Source organism: Schistocerca americana, chromosome 7 (genome assembly GCF_021461395.2).
Source record: "Schistocerca americana isolate TAMUIC-IGC-003095 chromosome 7, iqSchAmer2.1, whole genome shotgun sequence".
Lineage (NCBI taxonomy): Eukaryota > Metazoa > Arthropoda > Insecta > Orthoptera > Acrididae > Schistocerca > Schistocerca americana.
The window spans coordinates 108,022,529-108,030,915 of NC_060125.1; positions in this window are offsets into that span (position 1 = coordinate 108,022,529).

Sequence of the window (8,387 nt, forward strand, 5' to 3'; positions counted from 1 at the left end):
AAAAGTAAAATATTGGAGGAAATGCTGCTTTTAGTAGCGAACAACTGCAGCTATACATACATTAAAAAAACGGAAAAAGCATCACTGTGTATTTGGTTAATAGTGTCGGGGGCTAAGAATGACTTTACAATTGCTGATGATTATGTTATGTCCCACGTCATCCTTTTTTGCAGCTTCGGAAACATTAAACAGTTTGGATTGATTGATTGAAAGAATGGTTTATTGATTTTATAGACATGACGATGTTTAACGGTATGACAGCACATTGATAACTTAGCTGCTGTTTTCAACTGCCCATGTTTGAATGAATTCGAAACAAAGTAACAGCCCATTTCTTCCAGATTATTTTATAAATGACATATAAGTACAGCCAGTCTTTCTTGATGTTTCCAGCCTTATACCCTATCATACGTTTTTAGTCATAATTCTGTGACCATGTTATAGAATACAGACCATTTTTTGATTTGAATTCTGAGGAAGACACTCCTAGCAGTGTTGAAACCGGGTTAATTTGTTAAAAATAGTGACCGAGGGCTGTTTTTCTTTCAATTGTATCTCTGCATTAATTTTTAGTTTAGATTTACAAAAAAAAAATTCCGACCAGCATTACTGTTGTAGCATGTAAGTTAAAAGTATTTCTGCATTGAAATAGCAGAGTCAGTTTATACCTCAAGAATACTATATTGTACCTCAAAATCTACATTGTACCTCAAGAACTATATTGTATTTGTGTGAACTGTATAAATGAACAAAATAAAATCTGTCACCATACGTCTTTGTTATTGATATTTACAAAAAACCATATCCCCCATTGCAGTATGTATGTATATGTATATATACTGCAATGGGGGATTTGGTTTTTGTAAATATCAATAACAAAGTATGTATGCATGTGTATTATATATACATATACATACATACTGCAATGGGGGATATGGGTTTTTGTAAATATCAATAACAAAGACGTATGGTGACAGATTTTATTTTGTTCATTTATTCAGTTCACACAAATACAATATAGTTCTTGAGGTACAATGTAGTTTTTGAGGTACAATATAGTATTCCTGAGTTATAAACTGACTCTGCTATTCAGTGCAGAAATACTTTTAACTTACATGCTACAACAGTAATGCTGGTCGGAATACTTTTTTTTTTTTTAAATGTAAACTAAAAACTAATGCAGAGATACAATTGAAAGAAAAACAGCCCTCGGTCACTATTTTTAACAAAGCCTGTGCAGGTCACAAATGACATTAGTTTTGCTGAAGACGAGTGATATTAAGGAGATGAAGTTTAAAATGGAACATAACAAAATATATAGAATGGTTGCATGGAATTACGTCTATCGTGCACGAGGCATGTGACTGTGTCTGCTTCCCAAGATATATAGCTGACATGTCTAAAATTTTATCTCCTGTGCTTGAAGAAAACCACAGACATAGCATGTGGTTAAAACTGTACTCTGTCAAAGCGGTAACAGGGATAAGAAAAAAAAAAAAAGAACACAGATTTTGTAGGGTAAAATTTCCTTTACTTTTCATCCAACTTAAAAGTAATTTTACATTTTCATAAGCAGACACAGCAACACTATTTCCAGATATCTTCTTCTACTTTTTCTTCTTTGGACACAGCAAATATATCTTCTTCTTCTTCTTCTTCTTCTTCTTAACCCAATGGAGAGAAGGACACCCACAGGATTCCAGGTCTTGAATAGTAGCAAATTTAAAGATTTGACCCATCCGTGAGATCTTTTTCTTAACCTTCACGTATATAATGGATGAATAATTGAAGTGCTGTCACCATATCTTTATAGGGTATGCCAGGATCATCACAGTGAATTCCAGGGTAGAACTGTATTAACCACTTTGCACACTTCCTTGTCTTAGCACACATCACATACTTGAATGCAATGTTTGCTTAGAATGTCTCTATCATTCCTGCATCTTCTGTGTATGCCATATCTTTAAATACACTCCTGGAAATTGAAATAAGAACACCGTGAATTCATTGTCCCAGGAAGGGGAAACTTTATTGACACATTCCTGGGGTCAGATACATCACATGATCACACTGACAGAACCACAGGCACATAGACACAGACAACAGAGCATGCACAATGTCGGCACTAGTACAGTGTATATCCACCTTTCGCAGCAATGCAGGCTGCTATTCTCCCATGGAGACGATCGTAGAGATGCTGGATGTAGTCCTGTGGAACGGCTTGCCATGCCATTTCCACCTGGCGCCTCAGTTGGACCAGCGTTCGTGCTGGACGTGCAGACCGCGTGAGATGACGCTTCATCCAGTCCCAAACATGCTCAATGGGGGACAGATCCGGAGATCTTGCTGGCCAGGGTAGTTGACTTGCACCTTCTAGAGCACGTTGGGTGGCACGGGATACGTGCGGACGCGCATTGTCCTGTTGGAACAGCAAGTTCCCTTGCCGGTCTAGGAATGGTAGAACGATGGGTTCGATGACGGTTTGGATGTACCGTGCACTATTCAGTGTCCCCTCGACGATCACCAGTGGTGTACGGCCAGTGTAGGAGATCGTTCCCCACACCATGATGCCGGGTGTTGGCCCTGTGTGCCTCGGTCGTATGCAGTCCTGATTGTGGCGCTCACCTGCACGGCGCCAAACACGCATACTACCATCATTGGCACCAAGGCAGAAGCGACTCTCATCGCTGAAGACGACACGTCTCCATTCGTCCCTCCATTCACGCCTGTCGCGACACCGCTGGAGGCGGGCTGCACGATGTTGGGGCGTGAGCGGAAGACGGCCTAACGGTGTGCGGGACCGTAGCCCAGCATCATGGAGACGGTTGCGAATGGTCCTTGCCGATACCCCAGGAGCAACAGTGTCCCTAATTCGCTGGGAAGTGGCGGTGCGGTCCCCTACGGCACTGCGTAGGATCCTACGGTCTTGGCGTGCATCCGTGCGTCGCTGCGGTCCGGTCCCAGGTCGACGGGCACGTGCACCTTCCGCCGACCACTGGCGACAACATCGATGTACTGTGGAGACCTCACGCCCCACGTGTTGAGCAATTCGGCGGTACGTCCACCCGGCCTCCTGCATGCCCACTATACGCCCTCGCTCAAAGTCCTTCAACTGCACATACGGTTCACGACCACGCTGTCGCGGCATGCTACCAGTGTTAAAGACTGCAATGGAGCTCCGTATGCCACGGCAAACTGGCTGACACTGACGGCGGCGGTGCACAAATGCTGCGCAGCTAGCGCCATTCGACGGCCAACACCACGGTTCCTGGTGTGTCCGCTGTGCCGTGCGTGTGATCATTGCTTGTACAGCCCTCTCGCAGTGTCCGGAGCAAGTATGGTGGGTCTGACACACCGGTGTCAATGTGTTCTTTTTTCCATTTCCAGGAGTGTATTATCTGTCTGTGCTCATCACCATAGAAACCATGAGGTAAAGAAGTAGGTCATTAAAAACGTATTAGCATCTTACTTGGCTACAGAACAGATATTATTATTGATCTTTTCAGCTATACACCCATTACAATCCACGTTAATTGATGGCGGTCCATCAGTGTGGTATCATGCATTTGAGTCATAGTACTTTTAAATGTGTGAGGTGGCAAGTAAAATATATATCAATATATATCACATAGTAATGATGCAAGTTGTGTAGGGAACATGTAGTAATCAAAATCATTAACATAAGGAGGACTCTTTATCAGTTTCATATAAAAATTTGATATTATATTACACACATTTGATTTCAGCCGCTCAGACATGCTGTACGCAGTAACATTCTCTTTTCCTGCTGAATCCGTAGTCCTCAGGGTTAATTTTCGCAACATATTGAGGAAGTAAGAGCCCTAGAATATTTTTTTTCTAATGTGTGGGTACAGCTCTGTTGCTGAACAAGCAGAGTTGCGCAGTCACCATCCCCCTTTCATAGTGGTAACTAAAGCATGACCATACTTTGCACACTACACTCACTACCACTCCTTAGAACTACGGTAATACCTTATTTACAAACATCTGCACACACTTTAAGTTGAATAAACTGAATGACGACAGACTCATAGTGATTATTCAGTTACATACAGCTGATGCTCTGAAGGGGACAAACAAAAGCCTATTGTGTGCTTGGACTAAAGCATTTTTTGCATTTCTATGGGAGATTTCTGCATGACATGGTACTCCTTTTTCAAAATTCAGCTCCTGCACTCAGATGTTACAGGATATAAACAGGTCACTGTTTCTCACACATGTGACAAATGAAATCTTTGTATAATGCTCTAACAGTCTCTTTTGTTTTCTTGTAACAAACTCAGTTTTGCCACCTGCAACAGCAGATCCGTCTCAGTGTGATCCTCTCCCTGCTCCAAAGTGCTAAACAGATACAGTGCTTAGCAACAGGAACTTAAAAATGTGCTTAGACTACAACAGTTTCACGGTTTCACCACCTATCTGCTCACCCCGTGAAAACTAATTCTGAATGGGCGTAGTATATATCGCACTCACAGTGATTTCTTAGTCCGGGGAAATTTATGCGATCTGGGTGGTGGTCACTATGCATGGAACCTGCTGACACAGACACCATCTTGGCAGTCTGAATACTGTATATAAAAGACGCCACTGCGTGTTGGCTGGAGTTACAAGTATCGAAAATACGAAAAGATTTTGTGGAATTGGTGAAATCGATAAACTGGAAAGATGCTAGGACTTTTTTAACTTGTAATTACATCTTTTATTCTTTGACAAGTATGTGATAGTGGGAGGCTTTTCTGCAGTATGAAAATGACATCCAGCTGTTGCAAGTGTGGAGGTATCATAATTTTCTTTATACACCTATAACTGATAGTCAGAAATGTTACACTGCTTTTTGAACGTAAAGGTACTGTGGCTTATGTTCCCACATGTCACCAGACATTTGTGGGAACTAATCAAAATACCAATGACGCAAAAAAAAGTACGTATGCCTAGTCGTAAGGGAAGGATAGATTTGACATGGTGATGTAAGGGATGATAGATTAATTTTGTAAACAGCTCCACAAATATAGCAATGAAGGGACTCAACTGGACATGCTATAGTGTAAAAACAGGACGGGCACTACCACTGCCACTAAACGTCTCCTCTTCAGTAGCCCTAAGCATATCCTACCATTTTCCTTGTTGCAATATTGACAGTAACATCGATTACAGTAGACCAACCTCTATCAGTAGTGTCTTTCCAACCCTTTTGTCCGCAGGAGCATTGTTCATTATCACATAGTGCCGGACGCCTGTGCTTTATAACACTTATTTGAGAGAGTCTTAGCAGGGTGCAGCGCCTTCCGGAAACACTGACTGGAGAACTTAAAAGTCAGACACTTTCCTAGGACTGAAGAGAATTGAAACTCGTAGATGGTATGAGTGCAGGCATACCATAATTTTTTCGGGCACTGTACACATATTAACGATAACTGCACTGTTTGTCTGAAATGCGTATATGTCGCAGTCTAAAGTTAGCGTAGCTTAGGTTCTGGTATGTTCAGAGAAAATGACTGTGTGTGCTATTGTGAGGGAGTTATAGATTCTGCACGCTGATAGCCATAAGGGGAAAGAAATATGATTTTTTATGAAGAAAATTATGTGCACTATAGATATTGAAATTTGTTCCAGAACCACGGTCGTCAAGAGGAGACATTTCCACTACATTCCTCAGTGTCAGACTGGAGCAGCAGTCCTATTTAACTGTAGTTACACTGATAAATATGTTCCTCGTTACCAATATTATCGTGAGTCTGGAGATGGTTGTAGAAAGCATAGCAGCAAGCACACAGATCGGGGCCGGAAACAGCATCTCAGCGGATGCCTTTGTTCCGAGCTGGTTCTTGCCCACCCTTTGTACAACAGTTCAGAGAGTCTGAGAAAGCTCATCTTCTGATGATTTGGCTTGTGGTTCCCCCTGGACAAGTAAATAGTGAACTAATACCCAGTTTGTGTTGAGTCGCATTCTGGACATCGTGTGTAGCGTGTAAGATTCAATATGACGAATGTTTGCGCATTGATAGCTGTTGAACTGGCGTGAGGTGTCAGCCATGGTCGGCTGGCCTCTCTCTGGCTAACACGCGCTTACGCACTGTGGTTTTGGGCCGTGGATGTAGATGTATTTATGGCGGCAATTTACTCCGTTGGCACTGCACTGCGGCACAGTGAGTACGTGGGATGTATTTGATGATCTGTAGACCATTTCTGTGCGGTTTAACTGTCAGTGAAATATGACGATCTGTTCAAAATAGTTCTGCCACTGAAAGTCTCATCTGCAGAAAACAATGGTGGTCGGTGATCCCACACTAGCAGCATCAGAAGTTTGATGGGTAAATTCAGTGATGGATAGAATCATCAGGAAGAATGCATTCAGTGTTATTAGAGGCTATTTTTGCAAACAGGTCCTGTTAGGACAAGAATTTCCATTCAGACAAGCTGAGACATCACGAAAGCTCCTACAAAAGCGACCGTTAACTATTTCTGCGACACTTCACGATTTCTGGGAAGGAACTGATATGCAGTGGGTGGGCTGTCCCATTAGGAACTCTAGACACAATGCAGCCTGTGCTATTCTGGGAAGCATTGGAACAGATTTCTATAGGGCGACATGTGACGTCAGTATAACATTAAGAACCTTTTAGATGCACCTGCGAGTGTGAACCACTACGCAAATATCTTACTGACGGTGACCCAGTATGCAAACATCTCTCTCTCAGCGCTGGACCCACAGCTATGCGTCATCACACCAGCAACAGTGCCTTAGGTGAACACGTATTTCGACAGGTCTTTCTCAGGTATCATGTATCAAAGGGATGCCGCAATATCATCATTGTGGGACCCGAACTGACACCTGTGCATGGTTCAGAAGCTGACGTCCGTATCGTCACTTAGCAGGGGCTGCTGGTGCATTCCAACTCGTGGGAACGTGTGCGGTAGCATCCTGTGCGGTTCAGTGGAGAGGGGAGAGCAGGCAGTGTGTGCTTCGCGGCTGAAAGATTTTTAACTGTGTAATTACATGTGATGCGTGTTTCATGATGGTAAACCTTGTCCAATCGGAATAAAAAAAATGCATTCAATGTAATTACTTCTCACAAGACATGTATCTTTCCAAACAGCGGAGAATGATGAGCAAGAAAAATTCAAGCCCAGCAAACTGATTTTTTTTATAAAAGTATATACCCTTGAATTTCCCTTCGTGAGATGCTTCCTCTCCACCACAGAGCCAGGTAGGGGATGTGAGGGGGAGAGGGGAGGGGGCGATGGGGACGGGGATGGGGTCGTGGGGGTGGTGGTCTGTTTCCTGAAAAATTCTTTAAATAAATAAATAGACTATATTCCATACAGTGCCTTGGATCCAGTAAATTGTTTAAATAAACAATATTCCACACATTGTCTAAATTGTTTAAACAATATTCCATACACAGCAATCGATTTCCGGACAAATTCTTCAACTAAATAAATAAACTAATTCCATACTCTGCCATAAATAACCACACAATAATGAATTTTCACTCTACAGCGGAGTGTGCGCTGATATGAAACTTCCTGGCAGATTAAAACTGTGTGCCGGACCGAGACTCGAACTTGGGAACTTTGCCTTTCGTGGGCAAGTGCTCTACCGACTGAGCTACCCAAGCACGAATCACGCCCCGTCCTCACAGCCTTACTTCTGCCAGTACCTCGTGTCCTACCTTCCAAATGTGCTTGGGTAGCTCTGTCGGTAGAGCACTTGCCCGTGAAAGTCAAAGGTCCCGAGTTCGAGTCTCGGTCCAGCACACAGTTTTAATCTGTCAGGAAGTTTCATATCAGCACACACTCCGCTGTAGAGTGAAAATTCATTCTAGAAACATCCCCCAGGCTGTGGCTAAGCCATGTCTCCGCAATATCCTTTCTTACAGGAGTGCTATTTCTGCAAGGTTCGCAGGAGAGCTTCTGTAAAGTTTGGAAGGTAGGAGACGAGGTACTGGCAGAAGTAAAGCTGTGAGGACGGGGCGTGAGTCGTGCTTGGGTAGCACAGTCCGTAGAGCACTTGCCCGTGAAGGGCAAAGGTCACGAGTTCGACTCTCAGTCCGGCACACAGTTTTTATCTGCCAGGAAGTTTCATATTAGCGCACACACCGCTGTAGAGTGAAAATTCATTCTAGAAATATCCCCCAGGCTGTGGCTAAGCCATGTCTCCACAATATCCTTTGTTTCAGGAGTGTTAGGTCTGCTAGGTTCGCAGGAGAGCGTCTGTAAAGTTTGGAAGGTAGGAGACGAGGTACTGGCAGAAGTAAAGCTGTGAGGACGGGGCGTGAGTCGTGCTTGGGTAGCTCAGTCGGTAGAGCACTTGCCCACGAAAGGCAAAGGTCCCGAATTCGAGTCTCAGTCTGGCACACAGTTTT